This window comes from Mustela nivalis (genome assembly GCF_964662115.1).
Source record: "Mustela nivalis genome assembly, chromosome: 3".
Classification (NCBI taxonomy): domain Eukaryota; kingdom Metazoa; phylum Chordata; class Mammalia; order Carnivora; family Mustelidae; genus Mustela; species Mustela nivalis.
The window spans coordinates 112,436,886-112,455,694 of NC_139022.1; positions in this window are offsets into that span (position 1 = coordinate 112,436,886).

Here is an 18,809-nt window from a genome sequence, read left to right on the forward strand (position 1 = left end):
TTTTTATCCCCTTTCTCCCCCCTCACGATTTGGGATCTCTTCTAATTTGGTTAAAGCATATTTTCCTGGGATTGTTGCCACCCTCTTAGTATTTTACTTGCTCCTTCATATACTCTTATCTGGAAAAAATGACAAGATGGAAAAATTCAACACAAAAAAAAGAACAAGAGGCAGTACCGAAGGCTAGGGACCTAATCAATACAGACATTGGTAATATGTCAGATCTAGAGTTCAGAATGATAATACTCAAGGTTCTAGCCAGGCTTGAAAAAGGCATGGAAGATATTAGAGAACCCTCTCGAGAGATATAAGAGCCCTTTCTGGAGAAATAAAAGAACTAAAATCTAACCAAGTTGAAATCAAAAAAGCTACTAATGAGGTGCAATCAAAAATGGAGGCTCTCACTGCTAGGATAAATGAGGCAGAAGAAAGAATTAGTGATATAGAAGACCAAATGACAGAGAATAAAGAAGCTGAGCAAAAGAGGGACAAACAGCTACTGGACCACGAGGGGAGAATTCAAGAGATAAGTGATACCATGAGATGAAACAACATTAGAATAATTGGGATTCCAGAAGAAGAAGAAAGAGAGAGGGGAGCAGAAGGTATACGGGAGAGAATTATTGGGGAGAATTTCCCCAATATGGCAAAGGGAATGAGCATCAAAATTCAGGAGGTTCAGAGAACGCCCCTCAAAATCAATAAGAATAGGCCCACACCCCGTCACCTAATAGTAAAATTTACAAGTCTCAGTGACAAAGAGAAAATCCTGAAAGCAGCCCGGGAAAAGAAGTCTGTAACATACAATGGTAAAAATATTAGATTGGCAGCTGACTTATCCACAGAGACCTGGCAGGCCAGAAAGAGCTGGCATAATATTTTCAGAGCACTAAATGAGAAAAACATGCAGCCAAGAATACTGTATCCAGCTAGGCTATCATTGAAAATAGAAGGACAGATTAAAAGCTTCCAGGACAAACAAAAACTGAAAGAATTTGCAAACACCAAACCAGCTCTACAGGAAATATTGAAAGGGGTCCTCTAAGCAAAGAGAGAGCCTACAAGTGGTAGATCAGAAAGGAACAGACACCATATACAGTAACAGTCACCTTACAGGCAATACAATGGCACTAAATTCATATCTCTCAATAGTTACCCTGAATGTGAATGGGCTAAATACCCCTGTCAAAAGACACAGGGTATCAGAATGGATAAAAAAACAAAACCCATTTATATGTTGCCTCCAAGAAACTCATTTTAAGCTCGAAGACACCTCCAGATTTAAAGTGAGGGGGTGGAAAAGAATTTACCATGCTAATGGACATCAGAAGAAAGCAGGAGTGGCAATCCTTATATCAGATCAATTAGATTTTAAGCCAAAGACTATAATAAGAGATGAGGAAGGACACTATATCATACTCAAAGGGTCTTTCCAACAAGAAGATTTAACAATTTTAAAGATCTATGCCCCCAACGTGGGAGCAGCCAACTATATAAACCAATTTATAACAAAATCAAAGAAACACGTCTACAATAATACAATAATAGTAGGGGACTTTAACACTCCCCTCACTGAAATGGACAGATCATCCAAGCAAAAATCAGCAAGGAATTAAAGGCCTTAAACGACACTCTGGACCAGATGGACATCACAGATATATTCAGAACATTTCATCCCAAAGCATCAGAATACATATTCTTCTCTAGTGCACATGGAACATTCTCCAGAATAGATCACATCCTCGGTCCTAAATCAGGTCTCACTGGTATCAAAAGATTGGGATCATTCCCTGCATATTTTCAGACCACAATGCTCTGAAGCTAGAACTCAACCACAAAAGGAAGTTTGGAAAGAACCCAAATACATGGAGACTAAACAGCATCCTTCTAAGAATGAATGGGTCAACCGGGAAATTAAAGAAGAATTGAAAAATATCATGGAAACAAATGATAATGAAAATACAACGGTTCAAAATCTGTGGGACACAACAAAGGCAGTCCTGAGAGGAAAATATATAGCGGTACAAGCCTTTCTCAAGAAACAAGAAAGGTCTCAGGTACACAACCTAAACCTACACCTAAAGGAGCTAGAGAAAGAAACCCTAAGCCAAGCAGGAAAAGAGAAATCATAAAGATCAGAGCAGAAATCAATGAAATAGAAACCAAAAAGACAATAGAGCAAATCAACGAAACAAGAGCTGGTTCTTTGAAAAAATTAATAAAATTGATAAACCCCTGGCCAGACTTATCAAAAAGAAAAGAGAAAGGACCCAAATAAATAAAATCATGAATGAAAGAGAAGAGATCACAACACCAAAGAAATACAAAGTATTATAAGAACATACTATGAGCAACTCTACGCCAACAATCTGGAAGAAATGGATGCATTCCTAGAAACATATAAACTACCACAACTGAACCAGGAAGAAATAGAAAGCCTGAACAGACCCATAACCACTAAGGAGATTGAAACAGTCATTAAAAATCTCCAAACAAACAAAAGCCCAGGGACAGACGGCTTCCCGGGGGAATTCTACCAAACATTTAAAGAAGAACTAATTCCTATTCTCCTGAAACTGTTCCACAAAATAGAAATGGAAGGAAAACTTCCAAACTCATTTTATGAGGCCAGCATCACCTTGATCCCAAAACCAGACCAGGATCCCATCAAAAAAGAGAGCTATAGACTAATATCCTTGATGAACACAGATGGGAAAATTCTCACCAAAATACTAGCCAATAGGACTCAACAGTACATTAAAAGGATTATGCACCACGACCAAGTGGAATTTATTCCAGGGCTGCAAGGTTGGTTCAACATCCGCAAATCAGTCAATGTGACACAACACATCAATAAAAGAAAGAACAAGAACCATATGATACTCTCAATAGATGCTGAAAAAGCATTTGACAAAGTACAGCATCCCTTCCTGATCAAAACTCTTCAAAGTGTAGGGATAGAGGGCACATACCTCAATATCATCAAAGCCATCTATGAAAAACCCACCGCAAATATCATTCTCAATGGAGAAAAACTGAAAGCTTTTCCGCTAAGGTCAGGAACACGGCAGGGATGTCCATTATCACCACTGCTATTCAACATAGTACTAGGGGGTATAGCTCAGGGGTAGAGCATTTGACTGCAACATAGTACTAGAGGTCCTAGCCTCAGCAATCAGACAACAAAAGGAAATTAAAGGCATCCAGATCGGCAAAGAAGAAGTCAAATTATCACTCTTCACAGATGATATGATACTATATGTGGAAAACCCAAAAGACTCCACTCCAAAACTGCTAGAACTTATACAGGATTTCAGTAAAGTGTCAGGATATAAAATCAATGCACAGAAATCAGTTGCATTTCTCTACACCAACAGCAAGACAGAAGAAACGGAAATTAAGAAGTCAATCCCATTTACAATTGCACCCAAAACCATAAGATACCTAGGAATAAACCTAACCAAAGAGACACAGAATCTATACTCAGAAAACTATAAAGTTCTCATGAAAGAAATTGAGGAAGACACAAAGAAATGTAAAAATGTTCCATGCTCCTGGATTGGAAGAATAAATATTGTGAAAATGTCTATGCTACCTAAAGCAATCTACACAGTTAATGCAATTCCTATCAAAGTACCATCCATCTTTTTTCAAAGAAATGGAACAAATAATTCTAAAATTTATATGGAACCAGAAAAGACCTCGAATAGCCAAAGGGATATTGAAAAAGAAAGCCAAAGTTGGTGGCATCACAATTCCGGACTTCAAGCTCTATTACAAAGCTGTCATCATCAAGACAGCATGGTACTGGCACAAAAACAGACACATAGATCAATGGAACAGAATAGAGAGCCCAGAAATAGACCCTCAACTCTACAGTCAACTAATCTTCGACAAAGCAGGAAAGAATGTCCAATGGAAAAAAGACAGCCTCTTCAATAAATGGTGCTGGGAAAATTGGACAGCCACATGCAGAAAAATGAAATTGGACCACTTCCTTACACCACACACAAAAATAGACTCAAAATGGATGAAGGACCTCAATGTGAGAAAGGAATCCATCAAAATCCTTGAGGAGAACAGAGGCAGCAACCTCTTCGACCTCAGCCGCAGCAACATCTTCCTAGGAACAACGCCAAAGGCAAGGGAAGCAAGGGCAAAAATGAACTATTGGGATTTCATCAAGATCAAAAGCTTTTGCACAGCAAAGGAAACAGTTAACAAAATCAAAAGACAACTGACAGAATGGGAGAAGATATTTGCAAACGACATATCAGATAAAGGACTAGTGTCCAGAATCTATAAAGAACTTAGCAAACTCAACACCCAAAGAACAAATAATCCAATCAAGAAATGGGCAGAGGACATGAACAGACATTTCTGCAAAGAAGACATCCAGATGGCCAACAGACACATGAAAAAGTGCTCCATATCACTCGGCATCAGGGAAATACAAATCAAAACCACAATGAGATATCACTTCATAGCAGTCAGAATGGCTAAAATAAACAAGTCAGGAAATGACAGATGCTGGTGAGGATGCGGAGAAAGGGGAACCCTCCTACACTGTTGGTGGGAATGCAAGCTGGTGCAGCCACTCTGGAAAACAGCATGGAGGTTCCTCAAAATGTTGAAAATAGAACTGCCCTATGACCAAGCTATTGCACTATTCGGTATTTATCCTAAAGATACAAACGTAGTGATCCAAAGGGGCACATGCACCCGAATGTTTATAGCAGCAATGTCCACAATAGCCAAACTATGGAAAGAACCTAGAGGTCCATCAACAGATGAATGGATCAAGAAGATGTGGTATATATACACAATGGAATACTATGCAGCCATCAAAAGAAATGAAATCTTGCCATTTGCAACAACATGGATGGAACTAGAGGGTATCATGCTTAGTGAAATAAGTCAAGCAGAGAAAGACAACTATCATATGATCTCCCTGATATGAGGAAGTGGTGATGCAACATGGGGGCTTAAGAGGGTAAGAGAAGAATAAATGAAACAAGATGGGATTGGGAGGGAGACAAACCATAAGTGACTCTTAATCTCACAAAACAAACTGAGGGTTGCTGGGGGGAGCGGGTTTGGGAGAAGGAGGTGGGTTTATGGACATTGGGGAGGGTATGTGCTTTGGTGAGTGCTGTGAAGTGTGTAAACCTGGTGATTCACAGACCTGTACCCCTGGGGATAAAAATATATGTTTATAAAAAATAAAAAATTAAAAAGAAAAAAAGAAGGGCACTCGTTGTGATGAGCACTGGAAGTTGCATGTAAGTGACAAATCGCTAAATTCTACTCCCCAAAGTAACATTACATTGTATGCTAACCAGCTGGAATTTAAATACAAACTTGAAATAAAGGAAGAAAAAATCGTTTGCTATAAGATGCTTTTATAATTTTCAGATTTACCAAAAGATGTAGTTTCTACACATTTAATTACATAAATGTTCCTATCATAGTGTCAGATAGTGAACTAGATATTTAATGTAATGCTCATATATAAACTGATCTTCACAAGGGCTCTGAAAATTAGGAATCATCATAATAGCCTTAAAGACAAGGAAACAGTTTCACTGAATTTAAATTTGTTGCTCAAGATCAAAGAGCTGACAGTTGGCAGAATGAAGACCCAGAGCTAAGGTTGTTTGTATCCAATATGTTCACCTTTTTATGCTACATCATGTTAATCCCCATAGTTCCTCAGCACAGACATTTACATCACTCATGGTAGAAATTAATACATCAGTGACATACTAGTGAAAGAAATCTGAAAGATGGAGTCGGGGTTGGTGGTGAAAGAAATGGTTCTGTGCCCTTCAAATAACTGCCAAGGCATGCAGAAAGCTGGTCCCATTGAGGAGTTAAAATAGATAGCCTGGGGAACTAAATTACAAGGGGGTATATGAATCAAGTGCAGTTAGATTTGGAGAAAGGTGCATTTATTATTCTGTATACCTTGGCATGTGTGATTGATGTCAATTTGGGAAGTAAAAAGTGCTGACAAACAAGTGAGTCACTTTATTAATGTGCTATAAAAGGATAAATGAGGCTTGAGAAACTTTCTTTGCCCTAGACTCAGCACATTGGGAAGGCTGGCAAAGGTAAACACCTCCTTGAGATGATCCATTGCACCTCCTACTCGGTTTTTCATATGTAGTGTTCCCTTCAGATTTCTTAGAGGTATTAATTCTCTATGTTCACAATTTGAAAATACTTGGTCTCACTTTGACACATTTCAAAATACTTGGCTAAGTTATTATATTTATTTACCTACCCCTCAAGCACTGGACTAATCCCTTATCCAAAGTTAGCTCTCCTGAAATGTATACCTTTTAGATATCTTCCTCAGATGTTCTCTTTTCTAGAGAAAATGCATGAAAAATTGGTATATTTTATGAGGAACAAATAAATGCTGTCACAATGGGAATCACAAGCCCTTGGAAAGTCAATGAGCCTCTCTGACCTCCCCCAATATCTTGTGCCTGTAAAGCTTGTGCCTGTAAAGTTTTGCAACACTATAAATTCATTTCTATGTTCTTGGGTTGTTTTTTTTTTCCCCAAGAGTCCTTTCTCAAAATGCAAATGCCAAAAATCATTACTAAATGCATCTGGAAAAAGCCAGGAAAAAGGCAAAGAAGTGATACGATCTCTAAAAGGAACTCAAAGCCAATCCATACATTTTCCTGGATCAAAAATGAGTGTCTTCTTATGCTTCTGATAATAGTTAGTATACTCTTCCAACTTTCTCAGATCCCTAGTCAGCTTTTCCTTTTCTTGAAAATAAACTTGTTCCTCCAGGCCATGAGAAATGGTACTCATTGATATGAACTGTTCCAGAGAGAAGTAGGTATTGAAGTCACACATGGGAAAATAAACTGTGAAAATCTCATCTTGCTGTGCTATTTAGGACCTCAGGGTAACTTTGCACATATTAGAAAAAAGGTGCACTCTCTAGGTGGAGGAAACATGGTTTATTACACAGAGAAAGATCTGGATTTCAGCCCTTATTCCCATCCTTCCCAGGAGCAATTGTGCCCTACATATAGAAACTGCACAACCATCCACGAGGTTATCTCGGACTATTGCCTTGGTTTGCCAAAGACTATACACAGGCTCTGACTAGGCTTTATCTAGCTATATTAACTAACATCAATTAACATTAAATTCTAAGTGCAAATTTCTGAAAAGTTAACATTTGTTTGATGTTTCCCTACAAGGTATCTTGAAATTCACTGAGAAAATGGATTTTTTTTGTTATTATGTAAGCATTTTTGGTTTCATCTGCCTCCACTATACCTTTTATATGAATACAAATGCACATCTACACATACCCCTACACCTACACCCACTCATCCAGCCACACTCACACCCACATGCACCCAGACACATGTTCACCCAGCCACATACTAATGCACATGCATATGCAACCACATGCACCCAGAAGTACAGCACATACTCATATCCATACACATTTACCCACACTTCTAGCCATACAAATACATGCTCTGCTCACCTACATGCCCATAAACATATCCACACATACTTACATATAACCACGTAGGAATTCCTCCTCCAGTCACTGATGCCCTTTTCCAATCACAGGTCCTTCACAGTCACACAACAAACTCTTCACAAAACACGTTTCCTTTCTCACAAAGCTATTTTCTTCAAAACCATCCTTATGCCTGAGAAACACAACCGTGCAAGTCCTGCATAGTTTTCTGACTTTTAATATCCCTTATGCTTCACCTTCTATTTGTTCAACCAAAGAATTTGAATGCCTTTATAAACCTTAGAAAATAGCAAACAGTATGTGAAAATGTTTAAAAAAATTAAACATTCAGCAATCAATTTTGCCTAAGCATTTACAGCACTGACCAACCAATTTCTTTACAAACTTTATCATTATTTTGAATAATTTTGCTGAGGTATAAAGGAGGCTAATAAATGATATTTCTTTTCCTGGTCAGATAAAAGCCAGTTGAGAGCAAGAATGTTAGGCAGAGTCTACAATAGATGAAACTAGGTTGGAGGAAATGGCTTTGGAGAACAAAGAGCTTCCTAAAACATTCTTGTCCACAATTAGACTTACCTATCACTCACAGGCAGCACAGAACAATGACAATCCTTCCTCCACATACCTAGAAGTACACCAGATCTCTCTTGAGAAAGCAAACCTCAGGGAAAAGAAGTAGGCTAAGCATGTCTTGTTTCTTGTCCCAAACTCACCAATGAGGGTAGTCCATTCTCCTATCATTAAGAGAAGCAAGGTGGGGTGGGCACCTGGGTTGCTCAGTTGGTTAAACACCTGACTCTTAATCTCAGCTTAAGTCTTGATCCTGGGGTTGTGAGTTTAAGCTCTGTATTGGGCTCCACACTGGTATGGAGTCTACTTAAAAAAAAAAGAAAAGAAAGAAAGAAAGAAAAGAAAAAAGAAAAAGCAAAAGCCAGGGGCAGTGAGGGGAAAGATGGAGAGAGATATCAAGAGTGGGGAATAAGGGTTTCCTCAGAATACTTCTCGGCTTCTCACTCACATTTACCTCTATATGCTTAACAGATGAACTTATACATGAGCAGAGGTGGGAACATCGGCTAAAGGGAGAAGAACTGCAGTCTGTTACGTTGTCTACTCTCACTTTTATAAGACCATTTGACCATTTGTTCATCCTCCTTGGACCACTGTTGAATACTACAAATCTTGATCCCAAAAGGCACTGCAATGTGCTAGAACCACAAATTAATTAAATGAACCCCAGAGCTACTCAGGATTTAAGGCTGAAAATTGACTTGCTATTCTATCTCTTATCCCAAACTATTTCCAGTCTTGCTGTCTAAAATAGCTTATCAGCTATCTGGCAATAAGATGAAAAGCCATCATAAAGATAAGTCAGTAATAATATAATGAATTGAGAAGCCCCAAATTTAAACATAATCCACTTCTTGGAAGAAATTAGAATTCAACAGTTCAAGTCCCAAGTAAACTGAAGTCCTAAATTCTTATGTTATTATCTAAGAGACCATTATGGATTAACATTTTCCATATCTCCACAAAACACTAAACTCCTCCTCAAAATCTTATACTGCTCAACTTCTGCCAGAGGAGTTATTGGACAGAATCAGAAATTCCTTGAACAGTTAACACCTGCTGTCACCTTCTGGTGTGAGTTGTTCCCTTAGCACCCTAGCTCTTGAATTAGGTTACAACAATCTTCTAATGTGTCTGGGTTCCCCTCCCTCTATAAAATGACAGAACAGCAATTAACTAAAAAAAGAAAAAAAGATATTCCCTAGTGATTAATAAATCATTCCACACACAATTATGTTTTCACTATCTGGTTATTCTTTTTAGCCAAACTCTGTGCCAGAAACTCAGTGGCTTCTGAGAAAAGGAAGGAGACAGAGATCTTAGTTTTGAATTCATTAGGGTATAGGTAATTATGGTAATGGCCTAGAGTTTATGATTCACAAACTTAAATTCAACCGAGAAAAATCCTCCATTAAAACAACTACATATGGAGAGGTTCCTGGGTGGCTCAGTTGATCAAGTGTCCAACTCTTGATCTCAGTTCAGGTCTTGATCTCAGGATCGTGGGTTTGTGTCTACATTGGGCTCCCTCCCTAACTGTGGAGGGAGCCTACTTAAAAAATTAAACAAACAATTACATATGGCAATATTAACTACCCAATTTGGAAAGAAAATTCACGTATGCAAACTGTCTCCTTACATGGAAATAGGCATTTGAGACACCCTGCCTTCCTGGAAAATTTAGAAAACTGCAAGCATAGCTACCCCCATCATTAGATCCTATTTATGATTCCTCTTTTTCTTTTCCTTTTTTCTTCTTTCTTTCTTTCTTTCTTTTTCTTTCTTTCTTTCTTTCTTTCTTTCTTTCTTTCTTTCTTTCTTTCTTTCTTTCGAGAGTGGGAGCATAGAGGGAGATGGAGAGAGAGAGAATCTTAACTGGCTCCACATCCAGGTTGTGAGCTTGATGTGGGTCTCAGTCTCACAACACCAAGATCATGACCTCGTGACCTGAGCTGAAGTCAAGAGTCAGACATTCAACTAACTGAGACACCCAGGCTCCCTATGATGCCTTTTTATGTAACAGATTTATAAAATAAGTAGCTCTCAATGTCCCAATACTAGTATAAAATTGGTTCAGTGGGGTTAGTTCTTACCCTGTCAAATAAAAACTCAGGCAGATCCCATGGCTTTAAGGTCACTTTTAAGTACTAGAAACTGTTGGAGTTACTTTAATATATGTATTTTGGGGTGGGGAGAGACAGAGGGAGAGAGGAATCCTAGCAGGATCCATGCCCAGTGTGGATCCCAGTGCAGGGCTCAATCTTACGACCTGGAGAGCATGACCTGAGGCTGAAATGAAGAGTTGAATGCTTAACCAACCAAGCCACCCAGGAATACATGTTGACATTACTTTAAATGATAAAAAGATTTTAATTTGGAATTTGAAGGGTCCAATCCAATATAATAAGGCTTCTAGCTTTGTTTATAGTTAAACATCTGCTCCTCCAACTAGAGCCTTTGGCAGACAGGAAGCAAGAAAAGGAAGTTCTAGGCTTCTTCTCCCTACTCTTCTTTATGATTTGTACCCCTCCTCCCACAACCTAGTTACTAGTTTCTCATCCACCAAGTTCAAAACAGGAGAGGAAGGGGTGAATGCTCGAGCAGGGAATATTCTATTTGATTGCCATTATGGGAAGAGAGCTCTACCTGATAGGGGTTAAAGTTCTGTTTTCTTTCTGGGGACTTTGCTTTGGGTACTTGGTGAGCTCTCCATTGCTGCTGGTCTCATTGATAGTTTCCTTAACTTGGATGAATGCATTCTTTACAGTGGCATTTTGGCTTCTAGGAATCTGGAAGTCCAATTCCAACTTTCCTACTTAGACTTGTTTACCTCTGTCTAAGCAGGCATGTAACCAACTATCTAAGATGTCCTTCCATCCTCCAGTCATGTGACCAACAACTTGTGTAAGGGAACACTACTGTATTAAGACTCATTTTATATGTAGGGATATACAGAATTTTCTCTTGCTGTTGTGAACCCATTTTTCATCAATTCAGTCCCACCCTCTATCCTTCTGGCTCTCAAACTGAGAGCCAGAGCTTCTGTCTAAGCTGCAAAGTCCATTGTCCATCCTGCTGATGGATCTCACCATAATAAAGCTGCTGCCTTATACTGTTCTCATCTATACTCCCTCCCTCATAATCTCAGATCAAATATGCATAAATCAAATTCTGTCACCTCCAGAGATAGCCATTAGGGTTACTGTAGCTACTGTGAGAATGTGTCATCTACAGACCTTCAGCTGACCAAGGGCTCGAGCTGCTGTGCTTTGAATTCCATGGCTGCATTTATACCAAGACAGCACTTCTCATGGTCTGCTCCCAGCTGATGACTGAGCACAACAAGGGCACTGGAACAACCAGGTTTACTCCTCAGAAAACAGGATTCCTCTGACAGTGGATTCACTCTAGGTCTCCCTGAGAGTCTTGGGAGCTTTTCTTCAATCTCTCTTTCCTTCCCTCCCTTACTGGGGAAGGACTTGCCTTACAGTTTAAAGGCTCTCTCAACCTCCCTTTCCATTTTCTCTCATGGCAATTTGTCTGAACAAAACCCTGCATGTTTAATGACATCCTGGGTTTGCCTCTCAGTAGGCCTACTGAACTGCTCACTGACAATCCTCTCCCATTTCCCTTTCCTTCCCATCACCTGTGAGACTCAACTAGCCAGTCCCCTAGTGGTTGTGCCTTGTCTGGTTAAGGAGTTATGAGTGGAAGTGGCATGTGTCACCCATAGGCTAGAATGTATACTTGCTGGTAAATACCCATCTGTGCTCTCTTCTACGCCACAGTCCCTAGTTACTTTCTACACAGTGGCTGATCTACCAAATGAGGGGGATGTGGAGAAGAAATCCCAGCCGAACCAAAATGGGCATGAAATAAACTTTTGCTATTTTAATTCCTGAGATCTGAAGGTTCACAATAATGCAATATAACATAGGCCATCCTGCCCGATAAACTCTTATTCTCTAGTTATTTCTCCTCCTATGTTTCCTCTCTTGATAAAAGTCATTCCGCAGGCACTCAGGCCAGTCATTTTTATTACATTCCTCTCCCCATGTCTCTCATCAATCATTAGGCTGTACTGATTAATCTCTAAAATGGTTCCAACATCTGCGTACTTTTTTATTTCCAAAATAGCTCTTGCTATAGTTCTCATCTATTGCCAAATATAAAATTATATTCGTATCTGGTCTCTGATCTTTCATTGTTTGTGAAGCTAGTCTTTCTTTTGGCACATTAACTGGCTTTGCATATAATGGACACTAAGTCATCAACTACTTTAAAACTTTCAGTGTTTGGGGTGCCTGGGTGGGTCAGTCAGTTGAGTGTCAGACTATTGGTTTCAGCTCAGGTCATGAGTCATGGGATTGAGCCCAGGTCAGGACTGTACTCAGTGGCAGTTGGCGGGGGGATTCTTCTTGAGATTCTCTCCCTCCCCCTCTACTCCTCTTCCTAGGGTTGCTCTCTTTCTCAAATAAACAGATAAATCTTAAAAACAAAAAACAACACAACTTCCAGTGTCTGCCTACTGCTGATGAAAAATTTATATTCCTTAGTAAAATTTTTAATACTATATCTTCAAACTAACTTCTTAATTGTATTTAGCACTCGAATTTATAATCTCATATATTTTAGACAGCTTCTTCAACAGAGGATTCAGCTTTCAAGATAATGTGAATAGTGATCATAATCTCAGTTAAAAATAAAAAATAAATTAAAATAAATAAATAAATAAATAAAAGCTGAAAAAAAAAAATCTACAAATGCTAAGATTTATAAATCCTCCTACATACTACATATGGGACTGACAGAATCCAGCCATCCACATAGAGAAGCCTTCAAGATTCTGTTCTTTAACACTCAGGCCAAATGAGAAGCTTATTTTAGTTGTTAGGGTAAATTATAAAGCAGCAATGGGGAATTTCTAAATTAGTGATCCAATGTTCTTCCACCATGAAATATCCCGACTGCACTTACTTACTTCATAAGAACTTCCAAGTGAGGTATTAAAAAATAACTTCCTTCAGTCTGTTTATCAGATTTTCTACAACCATACACTATTTAAGATGATGGGAACTTATTGTCAGCAACAGAGAACTAAGACCCCTCCCATGTAATTCAGTCACTCAACATATTTTTTTTTAAAGATTTTATTTATTTATTTGACAGAGAGAGATGACAAGTAGGCAGAGAGGCAGGCAGAGTGAGAGGGGGGAAGCAGGCTCCCTGCTGAGCAGAGAGCCCTATTTGGGGTTTGATCCCAGGACCCTGGGATCATGACCCAAGCCGAAGGCAGAGGTTTTAATCCACTGAGCCACCCAGGCGTCCCTCAACATTATTTAATAAGGATCTAATATAGGCAAGGGATACTATCTTTTCATATGTTTATCTCAAACAAATAGCATCCTGCACAGAATGACTAGTAAATAAATGCCAGTTATTGCCAAGCATTGGTAACATAAGATCAATTACTCATGGACCCTGCCCACAGTGACCTTCAAATCTTTGGGAGAGACAGTGAAATGAGCACCAAATGGAAATGCAAGTATTGTAGTGTGAGAGCCAGGGGTAAGGGAAAACACATTCTGAGGATCCAGTAAGGGTTCAAAGAGAAGGTTTCATTTGAGCAATGCCATCATTTTTCACTGTAAGTGGACAGGGGGAAAGCACAGCAGAGTGAAAAACGAGTATAGCCAGTATAAGGAGATAGGGAATTACCTGACATGATTGGGGAATAGAAAATACCACAGAAGTCTAGATCAGAATTGAGTGGAATATGGAAAATTGGGCTGGAGAGATAACTTGTGGTCTTACCATAAAGAGCCTTGAATATCAAGTTAAAAGTTTTTGAACTGATTTCTTGGGGGCAACTGAATGAATACTGTGGCAAAACAGAATAACCTAATACATTTTAGGTTAGGTTTATCTTATCCATAAGATAATTCTTATGGAAATAATGAGGATAAATAATTTAAAAAAAGTTATCTCACAGAAGGCTAAACTTCCCTAATGATAATATGTTCACTGTTTATTCCCTAAAGGGTAGCTGGATATTACATTGCACTCTCCCAAAAGGTTTCAGAATGGCTGTGTAGGAGTTAGTAGGTAGTGCATTCTTAGCACATAGTCCTCTCTGGCATGTAATGTGGTTGCCTTTGAGTAAAATATTTTTAGATGTTTATAATAGCCAGATGGTTTTACTTCTATTCAACAAGTTTATGAATCAGTTAAAACAATGAAGGACTAAGAAATCATAAACTTATTTGGGTGAAGGAAAGAGTTCAAAGATGATGTTTAGTATTCCATCAACAGTTTTCCCACTGATGTGTCATTTATACATTCTGCAATGTTATCTCAAGGCCAAAGTTATCTCTTGTGGGTTAGTAAGTATAAGTGTCTGCTATCCTTGGCAGCCCTGGTCTCTTGCTACATTTTGAAGCTATTTTCATGCTTTCCAGCTTAATATCCTGCCATTGCAGTGAAGAAGGAAGGTCCCTTCCTGATTACAGTTATGCAATGAGAGTTAATTATTAGAACTGCTTTCTGCTCCAAAGGTCAAAAGCTGAAACTATTTCACTTTGATACCCCCCCAGACTTACAATAAGAGCAGGTATTCAAATTTGGCTTTAGGATTAAGGCATAAAAATGTTTTATTGTGTAACAACCAAAATACTACAAACAAATCTCAAAAGGTGGAATTTATGAACAAAAGCTATATTTCATATTCAACATATCTGTTGACAGAGAAAAGAAAGTGCTAGTAGGTAAGAGCACTTCCTTGTAGCTTCCTAGCAGTGGAAATCATAAATCAGAGGAAGCATTAATTATGCTCCAGCTCCATGAAAGTATAGGTCAAGACTCCACAAAGACATAGCAAACCTGAAGCCTCAAATCCTATTAATCTTCTCCACCTTCACAACCTTTCTAATAAGTATAATGTCAAAAGGAACACAGTATTGCATAAAACCACATATGATATGACTGAGAAAGTAGTATAAGCCAATTCAAAGCCTCTCAATCAGTGTGGCATTTACCTTAGTACAGAGGTTAAGGGAGAGTAATTAATTTCTTAATCATTTGCAAAATGACATGCACTGGGATGGAAGAAATTTTGGCAACATTTCAGTAAAGGACACATTATGAAAGGCTGTTTCAATGCCTCGCCCTCTAAAGGAACAAAACTGCCATTTTAACATCACATATGTTTATTATAATCACATGCAATTCTATCTTTTTTTTTTTCAATTTTATTCTTATGTATTTAAATCAAAGTATTCCTTAGCCTTTCCATTTAAAATTATGGAAATTATGGAACAATATGTATAAATTTATACTAGTAAGTTAGAAAAAACTAAAAAGAATCATACATTTTATTGACTAAACAGTAAAGAGAAATAAATTCAGTCACAAGAATACACTTCTCATTCCTGACAGTGAACCACACTTTTCTCAGTAACTGACAAATCAAGGAAAAAACTTAAGAATCCAACAAACTGAATACTATAAAAAAATGGATTGAGTGGATATATAAAGAATCTTTTAAACAGAAACTGTAGAATAAACATTTTTTTTCAAGCACGCATAAAACACTGAGAAAAAAAATACCAGATGCTGGGTCAAAAGGCCTATCTCAACAATTTCAAAGGACTGAAATTGTACATATTTCATACATATGCTCTCTGACCATCGTACAATTAGGCTAGGAATAAAAAAAAAATAAAAATGTATTTTAAAAGAAAGAAAAGTCCATATATTTGGCAATTAGGAATGAAAAGATTTCAAAATAACCTATGAATCAAAGAATGAAAATGAAAAAATATTTTGAATCAAATGGTAACTAAGGCATAAAAAGAATCTTATATATCAAAACTTATGTAGATAAGTCAGTACATTTACATACCAAAATGCATACTAGAAAAGAAAATTCAAATTCAGTGAGCTAAGCATCCATTTCAATGCAAAGGAAACAGAATAGAGGATTAAACTTTGATAAAGTATGAGGAAGAAAACAATGAATAGAGATTAATGAAATACTTTCTTCTTTGATAGGATTGGTGAGTGATAAATCATTGTTCAGACCATTATGAAAAAAAAGAAAGAACTGAAATAAGATGTCTTTACCAGCGAACTGAAGAAAATTTTAAGGTAGAAATAACATCAATCTTAAAAATACTTTTTGAGAGAAGAGAAAAATATTTAATATCCCTAACTACTTAGTAAGGACAGCATATCATTTCAAAAAGACAGGAAATAACAAGTATTGGTAAAGATGTAGAGAAAAGGGAATACTTCTTTTCTTTTTTAATTTAAATTCTACTAATTAACAAATAGTATATTATTAGTTTCAGAGGTAGAGGTCAGTGATTCATCATATAAGACGAGTGCTCATTACATCACGTGCCCTCTTTAATGCATGTCACCCAGTTACCCCATCTCCCCAGCCACCTCCCCTCCAGCAACCTTCAGTTTGTTTCCTATAATTAAGAGTCTCTTCTGGTTTGTCTCCCTCTTTGATTTTGTCTTGTTTTATTTTTCTCTTCTATTCCCTATGCTCCTCTCTTTGTTTCTTAAATTCCACATATGAATGAAATCATATAATTGCCTTTCTGATTGACTTATTTTGCTTAGCATAATACCCTAGTTCCATTCACGTCACAGCAAATGGCAAGATTTCATTCTTTTTTAATGGCTGATAGTATTCCATTGTATATAAATACCACATCTTCTTTATCCATTCATCTGTCAATGGACATCTGTGCTCTTTCCACAGTTTGGCTATTGTGGACATAGCTGGTATAAACATTGGGGTGCAGGTACCCAGCAAAGGGAACTCATGTGCACTGTTAGTGGTAATGTAAGCTGGCACAACCATTGTGGAAAAAAAGTATGCAGATTTCCCCAAAAATTAAAAAGAGAAATATTGTATTATCCAGCAATTCCATGACTGGGTATTTACCCAAAGAAAATGAGAATATCAATTCGAAAAGATATATGCAGCCCTATGTTTAATGCAGCATTATTTACAGTAGCCAAGGTATGGAAGCAACCCAGTTTTCACCCACAGATAAATGGATAAAAAAGATGTATTTATAACTATAAAAAAGAATGAGATCTTGCCACTTGGGGCATTTTGGATGGGCCTAGAGGGTATTATGCAAAGTGAAATAAGTCAGACAGAAAAAGACAACATATGATCTCACTTATAAAAACAAAAACAAAAACAAAAAACAAAACAAACGAATGAACAAACAAAACACAGACTCTTAAATATAGAGAAAAAATTGGTGGTTGCCAGAAGGGGAGGCAGTGGGGAGATGTGAGAAGCAGAGAAAAGAGATTAAGAGGTACAAAATACCAGTTATAAAATAAGTAAGTTACAGAGATGAAAAGTACAGCATAGGGAATATAGTCAATAATACTGCAATAATGTGTAGGAGGACAGATGGTGACTACATGTATTGAGATGAGCACTGAGTAATGAAGAGAATTGACAAATCAATGTTGCACACTTAAAATGAACATAATAACATGGTATGTTAATTTTACCTCAGTAAAAAGAAATATACTACACACACAAAAATAAGGCCAGCATAAAGGTAATTGTAAGATAGGAAATCTCAAGCCAATTTCACTTCTGAATGTAAATGCAAAAACTGAATCCAGAAGCAAATGAAAATATCAACCCATGTCCATACTCGACATATTTTGTTGCTTTTTCAGATCCACCCCACTTGGTACAATGGAAGAATAACCTACAAGGGTTTCTCTTCCATTAAGAAGCTTTCATCTGGATTTGGCCACTGATGAGCACTAGTTACAGACTGGAAGAAAGAAGGAGACTAAGGGTGGCTTATGAATTCCTCCAGTTTCTATCAGGTATCCCTCTCTATGCAGCTCTCTTTTTTTTTTAAATTAATTAATTAATTTTTTAAAAAATAAACATATAATGTATTTTTATCCCCAGGGGCACAGGTCTGTGAATCGCCAGGTTTACACACTTCACTGCACTCACCATAGCACATACCCTCCCCAATGTCCATAACCTCACCCCCCTCCCCCAACCCATCTGCCCCCAGCAACCCTCAGTTTGTTTTGTGAGATTAAGAGTCCCTTATGATTTGTCTCCCTCCCAATCCCATCTTGTTTCATTTATTCTTCTCCTACTCCCTTAAGCCCCCATGTTGCATCACCACTTCCTCATATCAGGGAGATCATATGATAGTTGTCTTTCTCTGCTTGACTTATTTCACTAAGCATAATACCCTCTAGTTCCATCAACATCATCGCAAATGGCAAGATTTCATTTCTTTTGGTGGCTGCAAAGGGTTCCATTGTATATATATACCACCTCTTCTTTATCCTTTCCTCTGTTGATGGACATCTAGGTTCTTTCCATAGTTTGGTTATTGTAGACATTGGTGCTATAAACATTTGGGTGCACGTGCCCCTTCGGATAACTATGTTTTTATCTTTAGGGTAAATACCTAGTAGTGCAATTGCTGGGTCATAGGGCAATTCTATTTTCAACATTTTGAGGAACCTCCATGCTGTTTTCCAGAGTGGTTGCACCAGCTTGCATTCCCACCAACAGTGTAGGAGGGCAACTCTCTTTTTTCCAACTTCCAACTTCTCTTTTTCTTTCTGTAACTAATCTCAACACTCATGCTTGCAGGCATAGGGACAGTAACAGTGTTTTACTACTAAAGTTCTT